Genomic DNA, 24647 nt, shown 5'->3' with positions numbered 1-24647 from the left:
TCTTCAGATTTAAATACTTCATAGGAGAGCCACATTCATAAATCATTAAAAAAATGATTTTATAGAATAGTGCCAATCATGCAATATTTGCAGAATGTATAATGCCCATAGAAGCTTGGTTATGTGTCAAAAACTATGTATGCCGTGGGACTTAGTCCTGAATGGTACAAAGCTATATCATATCATTGAAAATTCAAGTTGAAGGTATGCATTATTCTCAAAAATCTTTGACTATTCCATAAAGCAGATTTCTTTTCTTATCAAGAGCTTGCAGACAGAATGTTCTAACCGCAAGGTTTGAAATATTCTTTCAGGGAGCTGATGAGCTCCTCTGCCAGCATTTCACACTGAAACAGGATTGTGTATATTCCTTTGCCAGTCATGGTTTACATACATGCGATTGGTTTCCAATGCAGTCATTATGCATCAAAGTAAAATTTTTGTACATAGATGTGTCTGATGAAAAAAACCTATCATATAATACAATGATTACATCACATTTCCCATGGTTAACCATTTCTACTGATTGTATGTTTGTTGAGCATTTTTTGAATATGTTACAAGAACATTATGAACGGTCATTATGAAGATTGTTATTATTCCATTGTTGTTTTCAGCACATAAATCATTCAAAGAGTTGTGGTGTGTAACCCTAACGCCATCCTCATAATATGACTCACAAAGATAATATAAACCACAATAGAAGTAACTCTGCAAGTAACAAAAAAGTCAGAAATGATATAAGCTATACCTCTTGTCTAGATTGCAACACTGGAAAAAAAAAAGTTTGAGATTTTGACTCTTTCAAGATTTCATTAAACATATTTAAATTAACCCATTTTGTATGCAGCCTACACCAAAATTTCTAGTTATCAATATAGAACTTTAACACCAAATTTCTCAACTCCACCATTTCTGTGCTAGGATTTCAATTTTGATATAACTGGAACACAAAGTATCGCATTCTCACGAATAGAACAGAAAAAAGGTGTGAATATTAAAATCAAGAATTCAGTCTGACTTTGTGGTATTTCTCAGTGACAGGTTACATAAAAGCTGCAACAGACTTTGCATAAATGAAACTTGACGACTTTAGAAATGATTATAGTGAGTATTGATTTACTTTCAGTGTTTATTTGATCTTGATTAACATGAGATACTACCTGCGTAATACAAAATAGAAATATTCATGAATACAATTTTGTTATGTTAGGAACATTGTGTAGTGGATGTGAATTTATTATGAATGGGTTCAGTACTGTTGTGCCTATGTAAGTGTAGATATATTATGCTGAATAGTTTATGTATACAGTGTGCACATATTATTCAGTGAATTTGAAGAATTTAGAAAGGAGCCGCAAATGATACCATGATACCATAATAATGTGTTTTTGGAACTCATAGATTAAAGTTTTGGTTTGAAAATGAGTGAGCCAAAAAGGGAACACCGTTTACCGTACTCCTCCCCTCACACACACATACACACACACTCCAATTGCAATGTAATTAAATTGATGTTTGACAGAGTTGATTACAATATTGGTGACAATTTCATGTGTACTCCCAAACGATGTATTTTCATCTTTTATTGGTGGAGGGGTGAACGTTTCATAACATTATATTGATAAGACATGAACTTCACACTCCCTTTATTATTGGAGGGCCTACGGGATGTGAGTAAACACAGATTTTGTACTCGTGTACATGGAAGCAAGCATGAACTGGCACTTCAAAGAAAGTGAAAAACATAATTTTGCACATTCAGGATATGTAGGGTTAGATTCAGGGTTGCTCTGCAGTATACAGATATCCATATTTGTCTTGCTTTGTTATGCTTTTATTCCATGAAGTAACTACGGCTTAATAGTTATTACGTTAGTTATTACGGGGAATCAGATGAATTTTGTAAAATGATTTTGAGTGAAAATGGATGCAGATGTAGTCATAATCATATTCCAAACATTTCGATTTTCCTCTTGCGACCATTATCTTTCAAATAGCTGCAATGCTGTTTGCCTTCTCCTGTTTTGTTCATATTATAAGTGATGAATCAAACCTTCACTACTTCATCATTATAGTTTCTAAAAATGAAATGCGTTTTTATTTACAGGCAATGATGAGTTATCATAGTACATAAATAGTGTTATTTCAAGCAGTTGTAAAGTGCATAATGTGATTTTTATTTGTAATAATTCAAGAACTTGAAATTTCTAGGGTAGGCAAGTGTTTGTGAATGGGTTCATTATACTCCAGACATGGAAATCATCATGTGAATTTTATCATTAGTATTTTAGCCATGAAATCATCTCTTTCAAATGAAGGCTTTACATTAGTTTTCTTTTATTTTTCACTCGGCCCTTCCTCCTTCATCCATGATTGTTTGTGTCGGGGTTTTCCACTCCCCGTGCGATAGTTGTAATTCTTTACGGACTTACTGTCATCTTGGCATTTTAATCGTAAGAAAGTAAATAATTATCATAAAGTTACCTCCACTGCTACTGCAAATATGACTAACCACTCATGATCACGATTAAGGAACACCTTTGCATAGCCTAATAAAGTTTAGGATTATCTTCCACCCGCACATTCTGATTACCCTCCTGGTTTTTATTAGGTAAAGTTATGTATTTCATATTTGATGTGAGTACATAACTGAGTTGTTGGTGGAATATGTAGACCACTTACATATCAACGGTAGTAAATCAAAGCTAACCAACCATCAACATGCATTACCCAATTTTTATTGAGTGCAGACCACACTCTCAACATAGAGAAATTATTTTATGGATTGTTTTGTAGCGACTTGATTTCATAGTATAGACATTATTATTATTATAATTATTATCGAGGTAACATTGTTTGATGGCTGGTATTTTTCACACTTCAGTCTTTGTAATAAAATGCATAATATGCAATCTGAAATCCTTTTATTTCTGATCATGTGATGATGTTCCGTCATTGATACAGCTAATATGTATGTATGCCTGTATACATTTTGTTGTTATTTCCATCATGATTTTAATCATTATTAGAAGAAGATCACTTTGAAGATGGAGGAATGAGTCAGAGAGAGTTAGAACTACGAGGTGTTTTTTTTTTTCTGTGTGTGTGTGGGTTTTTTTTTTCGACATAATTTTCGGTCCACCAGTGTCAGTGTGTACATTGATAACACCATTAACACCATAACGACTTTAGGACAAAGATCGCACTCTATTCGCGCAGAGCGGTGTCATGGTGGTATAATGTTTACGTTCATGTTGATTTTATTTGCAAAAACATATCATCGTACACCGTACACACGTACAAGGTGACGAAGGCACACGGCGGGCCGAAAATGTTTGAAAGAAACCTTGTTGGAACATCAAATGTCGTGCTCATACTCAAACAAACTGGTATTGCATTTTAGGCCAGTAAAGAATGAGTTTATTCGACTCGAATTCGATTCGAATGTTAATACAAACTAATTCACTTAAATTCGACGTGAGAGACTTGGTTGTACGTTACTAAGTCACACTTTATGGGGAGCTAAACATGTCAATGTCTTATTCATTGTTATAGGTTTTTTGGGGGATTCAGGGTAGGGCATTGCCGAGTACGTATGTTGTTGGTTTTTTGTTTTTGTTTTGTTGTTGTTGTTGTTTTTTTTTTTTTTGGGGGGGGGGGGGTTGCTGTTGTTGTTGTTGTTGTTGTTGTTGTTGTTGTTGTTGTTGTTGTTGTTGTTGTTGGGGCAGACGGGCAAACGAGTGAGCATAGCGACCGAGCGTGGTGGAGAATTAAATATTAGTATCCCCATTCCCACACGAGGGATCTTTCAACATTCTTTTGGCATTCAACCATCAAGTTGACATTTCGAGTGATAGATTTGGAAAATCAAAGGAGAAAACAAAAAGCAAGATGATAGAGATATTACGTTGCTTATCTATTTGGAAACAAAACAAAACGCAAGATATTTATATTTTTTTCAAATTGCTGCATTTTATTCTCATTTGCTAATGAAAATATGAAAACTGTATTCGAGTTTAATGAGAAGGGTGGGGTTGACAGTTTCGGGGAGGGAGGGAGGGAGGAACTGTCCCCGCTTCCCGGGGGCGTTTGGTTCCGACCCCCCATCCTGGCAGTGGCACATGCATGATCCGAGGGGGGGGGGGGGGGGGGTTAAATGATGATACATAATACTTTGGGTTGACATGTGGGATCACTTCAGGTTTCCAACTTTTTGTGAGATAATGAGAAACCTCTGAAAGATCTTTCAATTCTAACAGGAATTCAAAGGTTAATGATGAAAATTAGTTTTGATATGGCTGAGATATCCAAAATAAGGAGGTCATAATAAAAGGTGGGATTTACCTTTTATTAGGACCACTTTTTGGATATCTCGGCTATTTCAAACCGATTTTCCCCAAATTAAACTTAACTCTAATATTTCATGATTATATGGTTTCTGATATAATTATGTAGACAAAAGTTAAAATTTTAATCCCCATCTCAACCATCCCTTGAAATGCTGCACTTTGCACTTTGTGTTTGAGAGTCCATTATATTCCTGTTTTCAAGGGGCTTTCCCTTTTATAACTATACAAAATCAGTTCCTTGTAAATATTGGTGATGGTACTATTTGCAGTGGAGGCAGGTTTAGACTTGTCACGTTATGTTCAATGACAATACTCCTAGCAGAGTATCAAAAGACTGGGGGCAGCGTGTTATACAATATTTTCACAGAAATGTTTGTGTTTGGCAATGTTAAAATACATACATGTATTAATATTCATTTCAGTCAAAGTTCCTCTTTTCAATAGTTAGAAGATGTTTATTATCTAAAATATCCAAAGAAATGTAATATAGGGAGGTGTGAGAGTTCACACCTCCCTGGATGATGAGCACCGAGCTGGTGTTTCCTTTCACTCGGGGACTGTTACCTAAGACATGGGGTGCAATATCCAATGACGCCCCTGACCAGCGTGGCACTGGGACGTATAACTTTCAGGGCAAAAAAGAAGTAGATCTGGATATGGGACTCCTTGTAAAACTGTTAAATCAAGTAAGAGTGCTAACTTATGTCCACGTATAAAAAGATGTACGTACCCGAACACACATACAAACGCGGAGGGCCTGTAATAAAATGATACATTTGCATACAGCTGTAAGTATACATAATATACTCATTCAACGTATATTCACATTACGTTATAAACGCATAAATGCATGTACATGTATGTAATTGGCCATAAGCATGCATTATAATCATAATCATACATTACATTCCATCACCACATTTACGCAGAATATAATTATGACAAATAGTACACATGCACGTAGTTCCATAACTTAAATCGTTATCTGAAAAAAACAACTTGTTAATTACCAATAATAAAAGGATAGTTAACATCTGTTGTATGATAAACATTAATCATCGTGATGCATGTATTTTTTTCTTTAAATTCGATGACTTTGCCCCCTTAGTATGGGTTTGTTAGAGGATTATTTTTGGCAGTCCATCGTCCAATCATCAGGAAACTCCTCACGTATATTTGGAGCTGTATGATCTATACATTTCCTTATACGCTTGAGGTCAAAAATAATTTTGACGACTAAAATGTAGGGTACTTTCATGATTTTTCCCGGTATATACATGCTCATTAAAAACGAAAAATTGTCATTCAAGATCTAAAATTGAAATTCAAAGATCTGGTGCACACTTTGGCTGAAATATTTGGACAATTTTTTTATTGAAAAAGCGAGAAAATTTTCCGCATCTCGAGAATTATCTGGGGGGTAAAATGATGTTTTGCTTCCCCTCCCCCACGATTATTTTCATGGGGGCGCAAAATGTTCCCATTGCCCCCACCCCCTCGATCAAAGCCCTCGTGAACATGAATTTCGTATTCCCAAATGGGAGAAGGTCGTGGAGAAAACAAAGAGTTTGTACTCCTGTACTACGTCCTGTAAACATGAAGCGATACTTAATGATAGGAGGCGAATAAACATGATTTTCCCATTCTTCTATTTGGAGTTCAATCCCTCATCTGTTGTATTTTCGTAATGATTGACTGGTCTTGTGCAGCGTATGTACATAAGCATGTGGAAGATTGCTGTGGAGTCTAAAGTAGGCTTATCTTTTTCTGCGGGTTGCTATCATGAAGTCAGTTCAACCAAGTAAACTATTGGAGAGACGTGATAATGTAAAGTAATCTTGGGTTAACAGAGATGTCCTTATTTCGTTCCACATAATTTGACTTTCCTTTTGCTTTTATTGTTTTTCAAAATGTTTATTCTTCTTCAACTTCATTTAGTATTGCTGCTTAAATTGAACCTATTACACTTTATCATGATGATAACTAAAATGGGTTACGTTTTCCTGCAAAACAAAGGCAGCGCCGAACCATATAGCAAACATAGTGCATAAGAAGTCAAGATCAGTTTCCTAAGTTTCTTAAAACTTCAATGATGTGTGTGTGTGTGTGTGTTTGTCTGTTTACTTAAATTGCTACACTCGCCGAATCCACATCATGTCTGAGGGTAAATGTCCCTTTAATGGTTCCTATTGTTGAAGGTATCCGACTAAAACCTTTGTTCACGCGATACTAAAAGACTATGTTATAATCAATATTGCTCAGTTTAATCAAATTAATGATTCTTCCGTCGAGATGTTTTCATTGCAACTGATTGACAAATTGCCCTACATCGACGTAAATAAGCACTGAATTGATCAGTGTTTTAGTAGTAGCCATGTTAAAAAAATCATGGGCGTACATACTCGAGCAGGATTCGAACCTACGACCTCCTGATCACCAGACAGGCGTCATCTCCACTAGACCACCGAGCTTTCGCCCGACAGCAAGTGTTGGTTCTAATCCTTATAGCATGCAGCGGGTACTGCTTTGTTATTCAAATTAATGATTCTTCCGTCGAGATGTTTTCATTGCAACTGATTGACAAATTGCCCTACATCGACGTAAATAAGCACTGAATTGATCAGTGTTTTAGTAGTAGCCATGTTAAAAAAATCATGGGCGTACATACTCGAGCAGGATTCGAACCTACGACCTCCTGATCACCGGACAGGCGTCATCTCCACTAGACCACCGAGCTTTCGCCCGACAGCAAGTGTTGGTTCTAATCCTTATAGCATGCAGCGGGTACTGCTTTGTTATTCAAATTAATGATTCTTCCGTCGAGATGTTTTCATTGCAACTGATTGACAAATTGCCCTACATCGACGTAAATAAGCACTGAATTGATCAGTGTTTTAGTAGTAGCCATGTTAAAAAAATCATGGGCGTACATACTCGAGCAGGATTCGAACCTACGACCTCCTGATCACCGGACAGGCGTCATCTCCACTAGACCACCGAGCTTTCGCCCGACAGCAAGTGTTGGTTCTAATCCTTATAGCATGCAGCGGGTACTGCTTTGTTATTCAAATTAATGATTCTTCCGTCGAGATGTTTTCATTGCAACTGATTGACAAATTGCCCTACATCGACGTAAATAAGCACTGAATTGATCAGTGTTTTAGTAGTAGCCATGTTAAAAAAATCATGGGCGTACATACTCGAGCAGGATTCGAACCTACGACCTCCTGATCACCGGACAGGCGTCATCTCCACTAGACCACCGAGCTTTCGCCCGACAGCAAGTGTTGGTTCTAATTCTTATAGCATGCAGCGGGTACTGCTTTGTTATTCAAATTAATGATTCTTCCGTCGAGATGTTTTCATTGCAACTGATTGACAAATTGCCCTACATCGACGTAAATAAGCACTGAATTGATCAGTGTTTTAGTAGTAGCCATGTTAAAAAATCATGGGCGTACATACTCGAGCAGGATTCGAACCTACGACCTCCTGATCACCAGACAGGCGTCATCTCCACTAGACCACCGAGCTTTCGCCCGACAGCAAGTGTTGGTTCTAATCCTTATAGCATGCAGCGGGTACTGCTTTGTTATTCAAATTAATGATTCTTCCGTCGAGATGTTTTCCGTCGAGATGTTTTCAGTTTAAGTTAAGACATCAAGTTCTAAAGCGTGTCACGAAACCGATGTGAAGATTTCCACCATTTTCTTCTCATGTCATGTAAACTTGTGATGACATAGTGATCATTGTGATAAGGATCGGTCGTTGCACTATCGGCAATGATCGGTAATCGGGCGGGGACTCTTGGAGACGCGCTATGGATATCTCTATCAAGAACCCACGGGAGCTCCATCTCTACCTCTCTGTATCCTGAGTCAGCATTACCAAGTCTAAAAGAACTCACTTGAAATGAAATTGTAAAAATGGCACATCAAGTAAAATACTACTATTGTTCTCCAAGACTCGGATCAACGATCTGCGATGAAGGAAAATCTCACAATTTTAGTGTGTCTGGCTGTTCTTACGCTTGTGTATGGACAAAGCGGGCAAAACGTGACAACAACTCGGAGGATTCGGTCCCGTGCTTCATGCAGCGTCAAATGTACCTATTTAGAGGCACACCGACAAGCAGACTGTGGGTACAGAAACCTGAGTAACGTACCCACTGAGTGTAATGCTGCTTCCTACCTCTCGTTACGTCACAATCACATCGAGAGAATTGAACCGGGAACCTTCGAGAGCTTTTCTGACCTCCAGGTTCTTATCTTGTCCAACAATAACATCCAGCAGGTAACAACCATTGCAGTTGTAGAGTAACCTAGTCAAGTTTATGCAGTGCAGCTCCACAGTAACAGTCGAACTTTGGAAAATTGGAATGTTTTGATTTGTGAAATTATCAAGGGGGGGGGGGTTGCGGCAAAAAATACTTGTCATAAGCCTATTTACTCGTGCATAACTCTCCAAGAAACGTTCGTTAAATCACTTAGAAAATGCCGTTTCACATCAAAGTCAGTGGCTAATATAACTCGACAAGGATGATGATTTCATCTTTCATTTCACTTAGAATTCAGCACGTTTTTTTATTTTTTTTTCAACTGTAGGCCCAACTCTGCTCACGCGGAGTAATTATCAAACGTATATAACATGCGTTACATCGGAGAAAGCATTTCCCCTGCTCTCATGATATTCCTCAGTTGCAACAAGATCGTCATAGAACTATGCACAAAATTTCAATTATAACATGATTGTGCTTGTACGTCTATTTTACATCCTATCAGAGAGAAAGAGCTTTACGGTAAGACGGCCCATGAACTTTGAAGGCTGTCATTCTTAACCTATAGGGGAATTTGGAAGTTGTTCCTATTTGGGCCGTTTTATCCAAAGCCTCAGGTAAGACGAGCCATGTGGGGGTGGCAAAAAAATGTGCACTAGGGCCGTTTTGCTCCAGCAATCAAGAAGTTTAGAAACTATGTGTATATATATGTATATATTATACATAATACAACCCACTCTCGGCTCCGGTGTAACCGAGGCTTTAATTATTATCCTTTTTTTTGTTTTGTTGTTGCTGTTTTGAAAACATCCTATACCTTTTATGAACATAGCCCTGCGAGCCTATGTTCAACCAAAGAGCACAAACGTAAATTGCACAACCAAATTTTATTTCGATGTCAATGTACCATGTATGCCTACATGTTCAACAAATGAGCATTGATGCCATTGATTTCATTGACGGAATTTGTGGTGCATGTTTCATTTTGTCCCTACCTATAGTTTCAAGAGGTCAGTAATTCCACATTCAGAATGTCGAGTATATAAATTCTCAGATTTCAATGTCCATCAGCATGGTGAAACTTTTCTAAACCTTGCTTTTTTCCCTTTTTGTCATTATGATAGGATACTGCGCATACACAATATAAATGTAGATCGATAATCAATCAATTCATTTCAATTCATTTATTTTTCATACTTCTCGTATATGAATATTACATCAGAAACAATAATACAGGTTATTTTTTACAAGTAAACAATGTGCAAAAGCAAATCATATACATAGTAATATCACATCAATTGTAATGATAACTGGTCGAAATCGAAATGGGGTTGAACAAAGAGAAGTATGATGGGACCTACAGCTGTACATGAAAGCTAGCTTGTTTGGCTGTAAGCCCCGAGTAATCAGTGTTTGTGAAAAAGAAATGGACAACGGATAGAAGATAACACCAGGCGAGTTAATGATATCAAATGAGAAAAGCGGGGTATGCCAATGTGATTAAAAAAAGAAGAAGAAGAAGAAAAAACTATACTAAAATGTGAACCATTATTGCTTCCGGAGTAGAGCATGATTTGCTTATAGAGCCTGCTTTGGTATACATAATACATTATAAACTGTTGTTGCATTAAAACTATCACAAGGTTATGTTCAGTAAAACACAAAAAGTAACATGTACACTGTACAGCTATCAAACCATTTGGTGCCTGCCGTCAAGCTCTGGGTAGAAAGTGAGAGAGTGGTAGAGGGAAGGAGGAAGAGAATGAGACGAAGTAGAGTGTGGACTCTAATGAAAGATCCCATAAACTGTACAGGAAACTACTTTGATCAGCATATTCGGTCTTTCTATACGAAATCCTACAGCAACATTGATATCTGCGTAGTTTCACGTGCATTGATAGGTCTTGCTCATTTTTTGTGTTGTGCTTATGTTTCTGCCTGTACTGCACGGTGTTATCCTTGTTGAACTGCAATATATTGTAACATTTGAATACTCATCACTTCTGCGTTGGTATTGACCCTTCAGCCCTCTTCCTTATTTCAAATCGTTTCCCTGTGGTCTTTAGTCTCTTCTATTATTCTTTCCACGCTTATCTATTTTTTTTCTTCGTGTTTGCTTGTGTGTGTGTGTGTGTTATCTGTTTTAAAGGCAAACTGCCCGACACGATTGTTCTGTAATCAGTTATTGTTCAAGAGGGGCCTGTATTTCACAGGCCCTAATACAGGCTCCTCATGAACAATGGTTTATTGCCACTTGGTCTATCATGATGGTCTACTTCCCGGTTCGTCTAACACCACTACGGCTAAATTTATTTGGTCTACTATCACTATTTAGTGCCTGTTTGGTCTAATCCTCACTTAGTCTAATGACCAGTTTTGATAATTATCATTTTTCTCTAATGACCAGATGGCCTAATTGTCACTTCGTCTACTTGGATTTTGTCCCACTTCGTCTGATATCAGTTGGTCTATTGTCATTTTGCATACATTCCATTTAGTCAGTATCTATCATTTTGGTCTATGGACATTTCAGCTATTTACTGCTTGGTCAGCTGCCCTATTAGTTTATGATTTATTAGGCGTAATAGGTACTTAGTCTACTCCCATTTCGTCTAATTTCCAGTCAGCCCACTTGTTAATTTGTCCAATTAGCATTTCGTCTAAACACCGTTTCGGCGAATCACCTTTAAGTCTAATTTCTTTTGATATATTTTCCAATATGGCTTATATACTCTTGCTACGTCGACAATATGCAAATAATTCATATAGCCGACTTGGCTGTCATTGAAGTACCTTTCTTGTGTGGTGTGGTGTTGTTTCATCAGTCTTATTTCTGCATTCAGCGCCGGAGATTTGGCTCATACATTAGATTAAGGTGCCCGTGTGCCCAGTTTGAGGAAGGTTTTAACGCAATTGATTTTAATAATTCTTAACATTTTAAAAAGGCATTCGTTCTTAGGACATCAAAGTTTAGTTTCATAAAATCAGTAGATGCTAATAACATGGTGGCCAGAAGTTGTCACTCTGTGCATTCTTTTCACTTTCTCGCTGTTTAGCTGAAGAGCGAAGTCCACTGCAAAATCATGTTGACGTCAATATCAGATAAAAAATTCTCGTCACCAGTGTTGTGACATGATTAGATTATGTTCACTTTACCAATTGCATGCGTTATGACGAGGTAGAAAGCATGATTACTCAAGGAGGTAGGATCTACTTGGTGCAATGTTCACTCCGGGGGTGGGGGTGGCGTACACATTCCAGACCTCCCTTGTTCATTTAATTATCACAGATATGAAGAATGAATGTCCCATCAGGGAGGTGGAAAGAAAGTCGAGGCCCTGTCACACCTTTCCGGGTAAGCTACGCGGGCCTGTTGCGAGTAGGGATTTTCCAGCACGCAGGAAAATTTTCTGCGGGCGGACAAGGATGTTGGCGAGTTCCGTACTTGCGTCTTCCCTTCTAGACGCGTGCTACTTACCTGCTACTTGCGTGTATTCCGTGTGACCTGCGTGAGAGCTTACGAGAAACCGATCCGTTTTCAGTTAAGAGCGACATACGGGGGCTGAGAAGAACCTGCGTTACAGCTGCGAAGTACCCTCGTATGAGTTGACTGCTGGGTGCTGCCGCTAAGGGCCTCCTACTGGCGTTCTAAGTGTACCTCTGCGGGCAAACCCCGCGACTCACCAGGAACAAGTTTTGAGCATGCTCAAGGCCTTGTCACACCGTGTCTTGGAAAGCATTGCGAGTTGATTGACGGGATTTTTTAGATTTTTTTATTTATCTATTTTTTTTTTTTTTTTGGCTACCCGGACCTCCCAACAGTTGGCCCGCACCTAACAGTACATAGCGCGTATCTCGTTCGCAGTTACCCGGAGGTGCGCACGCAAGTCCGGTTTACAAGCAGCCAAGTTTTGAGCATGACCAAAACTTTTCCGGTTGAATCGAGGGGATTGCCCGCAGAGGTCCATGCAGAACACCAGTAGGAGGCCCGTAGCTGCCGCAAGTCACAGGCAGTTGACCCGCTTGAAGTACGTAAGTTGCCCGTGGATCTATGCTCTTGAGCCGGAAGCGCGTGTCATCTGCATGACTCTCTGTGGGACAATTGCCATATCAAATTCCTTCAGAGGAATTCCTTCAACCAGTTGTCAGGCCTCCCTAGCCACCCATGCGCAGGTCAAACGGATGGGGGGCGTAAGTAGAACGTAAGTAGCACGGGTCCAGCAGGTAAGACGCATGCAAAACACGCCCAAATCCTTGTCCGCCTGCAAAAATTGTCCTGCGTGCTCGAAAATCCCCACACGCATCAAGCCCGCGTATCTTGCTCGGAAAGATGTGACAGGGCCAAAACTTGGCTGCGGGTAGAGAGGACTTGCGTGCGCAACTCCGGGTAACTACCGGTGAGATACGTGCTAGGTACTGTCATGTGCGGGTAGTAAAAATTGTTCTTCGCAACTCGCACGCAAGGCTTGCCCGGAAAGGTGTGACACGGCTTCTTCAACCTCCTCGGTGGATGTATGTCTTACATGTATTCTAAAGTTGTGCAGCAATCATGCAGAGCAAAATAGGCCTGTGAAAATAAACTTATAATCAGCTACATTTTAGATTATATATAGATAATCATTTTCCTGTGATTTGCACTCCGCACGTTGATCTCAAGAAGACCCTTATTATTGGAAAAACGCAATCGCAAGAATTCTGAAAGCCGAGGGTAAACGTTAAATATCATTGAATAAGTATCTGTTATCAATATAATCTATATAGTATAAATGATCCCCTATGAAAACATGTAAATATGTACACATAAAAATTCTTCTGTGAATATTGTAAATACGTTATATTATAATCTACAGTATATACCACTGAAAGGACTGGCCTCGACTAGCCTGCACGCTATTGCCAATTCTTTTTTGCCAAACTATATATTTCAACTATTCATTGTTGTGACTTTGTTGACGATGTTTGTTTGTTTGTTGTTGTTGCTGTTGTTTGTCGTTTGTTGTTTGTTTGTTGTTGTTGTTGTTTTGCAATTATATTTTTTTCTCTATGAGGGGACTGCATTCTACAAGCTCTGCTTTTTAGCAGTCCCCTCCATTTCCAGCAATATTGTTTATGCATTTATCACAGTGACGTAACAGTTATTTGTATCTCTGTTGATAATTTACCTGTATCTCTTTTACAATGTTATTCTGTTAATCGCATTGTGGTACTGATTTCATGACGTCTGTGTATATGAGCGTTTCTTTGTATTTCTTATTATTTGTTTGTTGGAAGTGATATAAATAAACTTGAACTTGAACTTGTTTGGTAAATAAATTTCATGTCATTTCAAAAATTCGCATAGTTGGCCAACGTGAACATTGGACTAAGCGTACATTAGACTTAGTGGTATTTAGACCAATTGGGCATTATACTATTCAAAGTGGTAATTAGACCAACTGGTTAGTAGAATAATTAAGGAGCCCAACTGGTCATTAGACTAACCGATAAATTGCTGAAGTGGATATAGCCTAACGGTGTGGAGACCAAGTGCGAATTATACGAAATAGTAATTAGAGTTGGTATTTGACGAATTGGAATTAGACAAATCGATTATTAGACGAACAGGTGATTAAACCATGTGGTATGTAGTGCTAGAGATAAGCTAAATGTGCTAAATGGCTAAATGGCAATTGGACTAAATGGTTATAGAAGAACAAATTGGTTGTTGACGAAACAGGATTACACCATGTCGGTTCAGACTAAATTAGACGAACTGGGAGTAGACCAAGTGATAGATCACCCCTCCATTTAAAACAACTTGATTTCGGTACAGTCACACAAGCAGATAATGACAAGTCACAGGTTAGGCCAACCATAATTCCGTCCACAGTAATTCCCTTATTACAATGTATTGATTTTGCATGCTATGTTAATACTTAAAGGGATCGTACAGTTTTGGTTGAGACCTAATTTCAGGTTTCTAACATTTTTGGTGAGATAATGAGAAACCTCTAATATGAAATATGAAAGAGCATGTAATTCTATGAGGAATTCAACGTTTATTTGATGAAAATTGGTTTTGAAATGGTTGAGATATCCAGAAAAAGAGCGATTCTGATAAAGTGTGAGACCCACACTTTATTACGATCGCTTTGTTTTACTTTGTTTTTGGATGTTTCAGTCATTTCAAACCCGATTTTCATCAAATAAACTTTGAATTCCTCTTAAAATGGTATGCTCTGTACTATATCATAAGTGTTTTCTTGGTATCTCGCAAAAAGTTAAAAGCCCAATTCTCATCTCCACCAATACAGTACCATCTATTTAAGGTGGGTTTTTTTTTTAATTGTATCATTGTTAGAAATGAAAATGAAAGAAATAAGAGTTATGAACTCTTGGTCTTTTTTTTTCTGAACAGATAGAAGCGAACACTTTCCGCGGTGCAGCGAAATTGAGGCTGGTAGAACTCCCTTTCAACAATATCAATTTGATCCATCGCTTCGCATTGAAAGGTGCTGGTGTACACCTTCAAAGAATCTACCTGAGTAGGAACAAAATCAACCAGATCCATGAGGGAACTTTCCAGTGGGCACCTAGGATGCACTCCATTGATCTATACAATAATAGTTTAAGAAATTTAAGCTCTGGCGTTTTCACCAATCTCAGGAGTCTACAGCATCTATTTCTTGGTATGAACAAACTGTCATCACTGCCAAGCAATATATTCCGAGACCTTCGGTCACTTACATACTTGGACTTGTCTGACAATTTCTTCCAGTTTTTCGACAGCAAACTTTTTGCCAACATGCAGAACTTGCGAACTGCCGATTTCACAGGTAACCAACTAGTATCCATGGGTAGCGCTCTACATCTCCCGAAAATCACAGAATTGTATTTGCGCAATAACAACCTCTCTGGCCTTAGACAACTAGCAGTTGGCAACTTATGGAGATTTGAAATTCTTTTTCTAGAAGGAAATCCTTGGTCTTGTGATTGCGAATTGGAACCACTACGCCTCTGGTACCTGGACATATCCTCGCATGAAGATAGATATATGTACGTCGATAAACCCGTTTGCAGCGAACCAGAAGAGCTGTCTGGCTTGGAGATAGGATCCGTGAACGAATCGTTCTGTGTTTACCCATTAACTACATTTAACATTAAACCATTGCGGACAACCACAACACATTCGACTGAAACGGATTCAGCGGATAACAGAATACTCGATAGTGCTTGCACGCGGCAAATGCCTCCCATTCGAGATTGGAAAGTCATTCGCATCGCGACAGGAGAATTAATCGTAGCTGTATTACTAGTGCTAATAATAGTATGTTTCCTTTACCATAACTAGAACAAGGGAACAAGAAGTAATAACTTGTCGCCTGTTGTAATGACTCGAACGCAAAGTCATGGCAGAAAAAAAAGAAAAGAATCGCAAAAAAGTCACAAACATAATCAATTTGAGGCAATCACCAAGAAAAAGAGGATAAAATGAAATCTCTGAAATCTGTGACTGAGACCAAGTTTAACACTGAATCAGATTTTTACAGCAAGTCGTGGAAACACCTCCTATCCCAAAACCTCTTTCCAAAGTGGCTTTAGATCATCTATCATCAGCAGTCTGTCATCCAAACTGAAATACAGCAGATGACGGAGGATAAGAACGAAATATGGAGGTTTTTTTGTTTTGTTTTGGGTTTTTTTTTTACTCATATGAAATAATGGTTAGACATTGAACACAAAAGTGAGGAGAGTAAAGATAATGATTCTGACACCTTTAAAGATATCTTTCTTTAACACGCTTGCCGGTAGTGGCTTTGAATGTTGGGAATCACAATCTTCTTTTCCACGTACACGCCAAGTAGTAACGCTCTTTTCTTTTGATGTTATTATGTACTAGGGGAAAAATACAGTACGCTTTTAGCATCCTCCTTCAAAGAAAAAATGATCATGGGTACAAAATATCGAATTTTTAGAGAGTTCCAAACATTTCACTCAGATATTTGAAGTTTGCTGTAAAATGATTAATTTATTCAAACTGTTATCCTCAGCTACATTTTTAGCTGTATCCCCCATACATGACTAAGAAACTTTATTCCCTTTTTAAAATTTAAGTTTCAATTTGTTTCTGCAAATTTTTCTCTTGAGGATGAAATGTACAATCAAACATACAACTATAACATAAAGTCTGGTTGAATCGGATTTTAAAGAAAAATCAAATCTTATAACCAATTCAATAAATTATCTAGACACAAAATACATCAAACTGTTACATTTTCTATTCCATGTCATGTTCCACGTTGCAGGGGCCGTCACAATAAACACACGTAATGATGTTTGGTGAAAGGATGACGGCCTTTTCTTCATGTTCTAAGGTGACTTACCTACTAAAGAAGGGGAAGGAGTAAGTGAGAGGATGAGGGACCACGAATAGCCTGGTTTGACTTTACAAAAAGAAGAAAGAAATGTTCGATATAATGAATCGATATACCCATGCAGTTCTGTTATAATTGTCCATAATATACTGTATTTTATACCTTTAAACTGAATTTGATTGACTAAAAAATCAAAATATTTCTTATTAACTTCCATTATCTTTTAAAAGGTTTTAAACAGATGTGAAATGCTTCAGATAGTTATGGAGATCATTTCATACATTAGGTCCACAGTTCCTTACAGATTTGTGACTCCACATGGTGTACAGAATCATGAACGACCTTGTTGCAATCCATCCAGATACATTCTTTACAATTAACTCATCTAAAACCAGGAAAAATCAGGATATCTGCTTCCAAACATACCGCCTTAGGGGCAACATCGACAAATTTTCATTTGCCCAGAGATCCATACCTGATTGGAACAAACTTCCAAGTTCTGTAGTCGGTGCAGTCTCACCTGAACAGTTCAAGGAACTCTTAATGACCCACCTTCAAATCACACCTTGTGATTAAGCCCACACCCCTCCTCTTATTGTGCACACAAGTCATATTCATCCTCGTGATACACTGCATTATATAGCCCTTTGAAGATTAAAGAAGAGGAAGAAGAAGAAGAAGAAGAAGAAGACGAACTCAGATATAAATAGTTTAGCTATAGTGAAGTGTACGATTAGTTTTATTTTATTTTGTTTTATTTATTTTTTTTTATTTTACAGATGTTGAGGTTTATCATCGGCCAATCCCAGACCGGCATTTATAAACGTTGATGTGTGTACATGTACCTTGAGTATGCAAAAGAGCTCTGGTCGTGTTAATATTCAAATCGGGTAGATCTTTTGCAAAACAATATCATCTCGTACTTCAGAATTAACTTTAAAAAAATATGCTTGTATTACATCTCTTAATCATTGATTTGCATTCAACAATTGATAGTTGTTTGCTTACTCCTAGCTACATTTTGTTACATTGGGAACCAACTAAAACTATAGGTGTAACTAACGGAATAACAGCAATCAGAGAAAAAGTAAACTTCAGAGACATTATAACAACCCTCATAACGATGAAAATGACTCAGATATCAATCCTTGGCATAGTTTGGATCTCAATTTATATATTCTGTAAATAACGTAATTGGTCAAACAAAGAAATCAGAAAAATGTGTCATGGTGATTATACTTCGTTCTTTCCTTTGATTTATCGACGCTTAGATCAGCTACCAGACTAAGAATTGTTTATTCAAAAAACGTTTTCATATGTTGTGATAAAAAGCTGAATGAAACCGGTCTTACGTTGATAAATTGTCTTGAATAATACAAAGATATATTGGTGACTCGTGGACAGTTACTGAGAAATTTAGTTTTGTACTACAGTATAGGCAGCCATCTCAAACTGCATCAACTGTGAAATCTTCACAACAAAGCAGCACATGTAATAATGAATAAAGCTTTTGATACTCCTGACTGTTGATAACTTTAAATTGCCAGTGAATGATCGTGAAATAACACCTTTGGATTCAATCCGTATAAGAATGATGTTAAATGCATGCACAAGATGGCTCCTATTTACGTATTTAGAAGGGATAGTTGAAAAAGCCGATTTTCAACCGTTTGACGATAAAACGTGTGGTTTAAATAGTGCAATCTCAAACGGGATGTTACAGATGCAACCCTGTGTCATCTTTTTATGCGGAAAATAGGCTTGACTTCGCAATACGTAGAACTGCCAAGTCATTTCAGTCTTTGAAAAGGCTAATCATGTAGTCAGTACGTGTCACCTGTTTCGATGTATCTACTACTGATTCATTACATTTGTAAGCTATTGGCACAGATGATTTATTGCCCTTTTCTATTCACAGATAACAAGGAAGCTTGGCTTACATTATACATATACTATATGAAATCAAATTTGATAGTTATGCCTTATTGGCATGTATGTTTCTGTGTATGGTCTTTACAGCAAAACCAAATTATTCCGATGGACGGGTTGCTCTGTCTTTATAAGCAGAAATAAATGCATATACATGAATCAAAGTTCACCCATTCAGTTATTGAAATTACTTATGAGACTTGCAGCTTGGATACTTACAACTTTCTATAAGATTCTGTTCCATTAATGCATGATTATTTTTATGCGATTAGCATTTTCATTTGTTTATGTTTATCTAAAGTGCATTTTATAAGGTTGGATTTACTCAATGGAGTACTTGGAAATGAGAAAACATTTACTGCTCTCCACATCTACCGATGCATTTGAGCCCGATAACGGCACTTAAATACATTTATACATAATTATTCCGTAGGCCTATATGAATTACAGTTATAAGATACAAGTAGGCCTACAGTATGTGTGTAATGATGACCTCCGGAATTCTGCCAACTGAACGAGTTTGTTTTTATCAGGCATTGCTTAAAAGTTTGAAAATTTTGATATCAATACGAGCATGGTTTCATTTTAAACATTTGAGAAACATTATGACAGTTGCTTCAACCATGGTCACAGGATCGGGACAACCCAGATGCTGCCATGCTAAACGACAAAGTCAATTCAAAGGTTGAATGCACTTTATGTACAGGTTCCCTTAATATGACACTAATAAAAAAAATAAAAAAAGAATTGAAAAAATGATGGAGAACTATGTGAGATTTTAAAGGCTTCCCATCCCATTGCAAAAAAAAGCTCATCAAAAATTAGCAACCGAGGTAAATGTGCCGTCATGCAGTTGGACAGTTTGAAAAACAAAAACAAAACAGACCTAACAAAATATTTTGGAGACCCTTCTGTTTAAGTTCCCTAAGCTGTTTGTATTTGTTTTGTTTTGTACTAAAAACTATGTGTCGATATACTGTCTGTCATTAATGACTTGTACACAATCATATCTGACGTAACGGAATTAAGCAGAAATAAATCGAATCAAATCGAATCGAATCAAATCAAATAAATGAAATAAAATGCATTTTATTTCATTTCAAAAACCAATCATGAACAACAGATTTGTCATGTTAATACACTTTTAAAGAGCGTTTTATCCCGATTCGTGTTTTGGTACCATATTTGTGTGGCATGTGCCTACGCATGGATAAGGAAGAGGCATACGGTAATTCACCTGCAACGAATTTGCACATATTTATACTGTAATGTCTAAGCTTCAGGTACACAGATATGTCTTGTGAATCAAATCGAATCAAATCAAATCAAATCAAATCAAATCAAATCAAATACATTCTATTTCATTTTAAAAACCAATCATGAACAACAGATTTGTCTTGTTAATACACTTTTAAAGAGCGTTTTATCCCGATTCGTGTTTTGGTACCATATTTGTGTGGCATGTGCCTACGCATGGATAAGGAAGAGGCATATGGTAATTCACCTGCAACGAATTTGCACATATTTATACGGTAATGTCTAAGCTTCAGGTACACCTTTGACCTTTGAAAAGATAATACATAGAGTTTGCGTTCATAGTCTAAAGTTACAAAACAAAATTAAAAAAAAAAAACTTTACAATTACATTCTGCTGTGTGTACGTATTGCTTATAGATGACTTCGGCCAAAGTTCGGTATCATCGTGTACTCATTTTTTTTTTCAGTCTTTGCAATATATTGTAATCAGAGAGGCAGTTACAGCCATACTTCGCAGTCCCGTATGCAGCCAAGATAATGAAATTCTGTGAGATTTCAGCCATTCCATTAGAGGAATTCCTTCACTGAGTTGTCAGCCCCCACGTGACTGGTACAAAGGTCACACAGTATACTCGCAAGTATAACGCGTCCCGCAAGTAAGACACATGCGCTGACTCGCACAAATCCTTTTCCGCCTCAGGAATGTCCGGTATGCTAGAAAATCCCCACACGTAACAAGCCCGAGTAGCTTGCCCGGAAAGGTGTGACAGGGCCTAAACACGGTTGCGGGTAAAAAAAAAAAATATGCGTGCGCACCTCCGGGCGACTACTTTTGAGATACATGCTAGGTACTGTCATGTGCGGATCATCTACGGGGACCTCCGGGTAGTCAAAATTGTTCTTTGCAAGTCGCACGCAAGGCTGGTGTGACGCGGCCTTAGAGACTGACCGATATGCAGTCTGCGTGTACAGACAGCTGAGTGAGGTACCCACTGAGTGTAATGCTGCTTCCTACCTCTCGTTACGTCACAATCAGATCGAGAGAATCGAACCGGGAACCTTCGAGAGCTTTTCAGAACTTGAGGACCTCATCCTATCTAACAACAGAATCAGACGGGTAAAGACATTGTGCAGTTACTCGAATCTATTAAGAACTGTGAGTCTAATCAATAGATCGTTCTGAGTTTGTTCAGTTTTTTTTTTTTTTCATAGGGATACCTTTAGTGTATTCAAATTCTCTGCATGCTTTGTTCATAAAAGATTGCCTTTACAATGAATGAATGCTAAAGTTGTCATCGATAGACTCTAATGTTTAAGGTACTGCTAGTATTTGCTATTTTGAATTGACAGATATTTCTAATCTCCAAGCCAACGGTTTATCAATGCATCGTAATAATTGCTTTATTCTGGATGTTCTTTTTTCTGAACAGTTAGAGGCTGACACTTTCCGTGGCGCTACGAAATTGAGGTCCATTCAGCTTCTATTCAACAATCTTACTTCCATCGATCGTTCCGCTCTGAATGGCACGGGGGCTCATCTCCAGAGCATCTACCTAAGCAGAAACAAGATCAGCTACATCATTGAGGGAACTTTCCAGTTGGTACCGAAGATAGAAACCATTGATCTCTACAACAATTGCTTGGAATATCTGAGTCCTGGTGTCTTCAACCTCACCGTTCTACAGCGTCTCTCTCTCTCTCTCTCTCTCTCTCTCTCGGTAAGAACAAATTGGAAATACTGCCAAGCGATATATTCCGAGACCTCAGGTCACTTACATACCTAGATTTATCAGACAATTCCCTCAAATCTATTGACAGCCAACTTTTGGCCAACTTGGTAAGTTTGCGAACTGCCAATTTGTCTGGCAACCAGCTAGTGTCAATAAGTGGCGCTCTACAGCTTCCCAAAATCATGACCTTGGACTTGCGCAGAAACAACCTGACTAGCCTTGGGGGAAATCTTACAGTCGAGTCCCTTATGAGTTTTGAGCTTCTATATCTAGAAGACAACCCTTGGGTCTGTGGCTGTGAAATGGAACCATATCGCCTGTGGTACATGGAACAGTCATCTTCGAGTGAAGCAAGTACAGCATACGACAAACGTTGCTGAACTTTACACCCGACACCTTTCAGTTTCACAACGGTTCCTGCCTGGAAAACATCGGCCCTGTTGTCATACGTGTTTTCACTACGTCCCGTAGTGTTTGCAGATGTTTCATGTTTGGGCGTTTTCCTTTCAGAATAGATAAAGTAATCGGAAATGTCTAAAATAAATTGACATTAATTACAAAAGAACATTTTCAGCCATGTCCGCTTGTTCCAAGACGTGAGGTCAAAAAGGAGAGTCGATTCCTTAAATACATTAGCAAAACGGAACATAAAAAAGTAAATGAATATACCAATGTATACTAGGGGCTGGGCGGTTCTTGCCCCCAAAGAACAATAGGGCAACTCCCCCCCCCCCCCCCCATGAGGCATGAGAGGTTGATAAGGCAATGACACAAACACATACATTTTAGAATGATATGACTTTCGCATGTCGTCATGACGTCTTTGTAAGTACCATCTTTCTCCCGAGTTTCTCTTGTTACCCGACTGTCTGTCACTCTCTTCATGGTAAGTCTCTCTTATGCTCTCTCCCCGTCTCTCTCCCTCTCTCTCTCTCTCTCCCTCTCTCTCTTTCTCCCTCTCTCTCTTTCTCTCTCGCTCTCTCTCTCTCTATATATATAGGTCTATTATGCACTCAGCAAAGAGGAAAGTAAACACTTTTTCAAGCTTATATATCTCATAGAATATTTGGCTAAAAGTTAATGTACTACAATGCCATATAAAAGGTAATCTAATTGGCTATCAACGTGGTAGGTAAATAAAAAAGTAAACTTTACGTATGAGCGGACACCATAGTTTTTCTCTTCAAAGGCACAAGATAAAAATTGCAAAAAAGTTGTCATTCATACGTGCTCTTCATAATTGCTTTTCTTTGTAACATGCAAAAAGACAAATCAAACACAATAAAAAACATGAATTAATTTGCAAAACAAAAGCTATGTCCTCTATAAAATCTTTGGAGCCCAAAAAAATTAATAAAGGTTAAAATAATGGAGGAAAATGAAAAGAAATGAGAGAAGAAGCAGTATAAACAAAAGTGGTAGGAATTTATATTGATTTCTCATAGAAAAAGTGTAAATGATACTTGATTCTTGAATTTGTCTCATGAATATTCTTAAATTACTAAATTAAAAGAATGAAGTAAAGATATTCATATTCATTCAATCATGTTTGTGCCCTTATTCCCTATGGCAATTAAAGTTTAAGTTGACAGAAATTTTTCCACCTTTTGGTTTCCCACTTGGATTTTGTTTGACGTTATAAAGAGATAAAGAGAACGAAAACGTATTTTTTGTTATTTCATTACTGTTACTCATTATATCAAACTGGTCTTTTGCTTTCATTGTTATCTTGAAGGGCATTTCCAAAAGAAAGACAACATGTCACTTTTTGCAATTTTTACTTTTTTTTTTTTTGCTTTGGAAGAGAAAAACAAATGTGTTCACTCATACGGAACGTTTCCTTTATATTGACGTACTAGTTTGATAGCCAATCAAATTACCTTTAATATATGGCGTATAATACATTTATTTTCATCAAAGTCTTCTAAGAAAACATATGAAATCGAAAAAGTGTTTACTTCCTTTTTAGCGGCGTGTATACATATACATTTTTATATTGTTATAATACACTGGTAAACATTGCAGCATGTAGTCATTGCAATGACATTATGCATAAATTATGCCTATTTCCCTTGTCATGTTTATAATACTAATAATAATAATACAGGGTACTTATAATGCGCCAGTTCCACATAGTTAACGTGCTCAAGGCGCAGTAGAAGAAGTAAGTCATGAAATACAAAAATCCTTACACAAACATGCACATGAAAATGAATGACACAATAATGATAATGAAAAAATATACATCATAATATACAATTCTACTGGAAAATGGTCATGAACAAATGAGTCTTGAGGGCAACTTTAAAGGAGTCAACATTCGAAATGTGACGGATAGCTTGAGGCAACTGATTCCACAGGTAAGGTCCAGCATGTGCAAACGACCGATCCCCCCATGATTTCTTCGTTTTTGGAACAGCAAGCAATCTACAATCGGATGACCTTAAACATCTGGAAGGATTATAAAATGTCAGTAAATTAACATTGTACTCTGGGGCAGATCCATGTATGCAATGAAAAACAAATAGTAATAGTTTAAATACAATGCGAGATTCAACAGGTAACCAATGCAATGAGGACAAAACAGGGGTAATGTGAGTATTTCTCCTGGTAAGGGTAACAATGCGGGCTGCTGAATTTTGCAATTTTTGTAACCGTGAAAGTTGAGATTGTGGTAGCTGAAATAGGAGTGCATTACCAAAGTCAAGTTGGGATGATATAAGAGCATGAACTATTTTTTCTGTGGCTG

The 24647-nt window shown here is 37.7% G+C and overlaps 2 non-coding genes across 2 annotated transcripts; both read right to left on the bottom strand.

Annotated features, from left to right (window-relative positions):
- Nucleotides 1-6750: 6750 nt before the first annotated feature.
- Nucleotides 6751-6823, bottom strand: Trnat-ggu (transfer RNA threonine (anticodon GGU)). The gene has a single exon. It is a non-coding gene; the product is annotated as a tRNA-Thr (tRNA).
- A 990-nt stretch (nt 6824-7813) lies between these two features.
- On the bottom strand, nt 7814-7886 carry Trnat-ggu (transfer RNA threonine (anticodon GGU)). The gene has a single exon. It is a non-coding gene; the product is annotated as a tRNA-Thr (tRNA).
- Nucleotides 7887-24647: the final 16761 nt, after the last annotated feature.

This window comes from Diadema setosum, chromosome 16 (genome assembly GCF_964275005.1).
Source record: "Diadema setosum chromosome 16, eeDiaSeto1, whole genome shotgun sequence".
NCBI lineage: Eukaryota > Metazoa > Echinodermata > Echinoidea > Diadematoida > Diadematidae > Diadema > Diadema setosum.
This window is presented reverse-complemented; position numbering and strand designations above follow the sequence as displayed.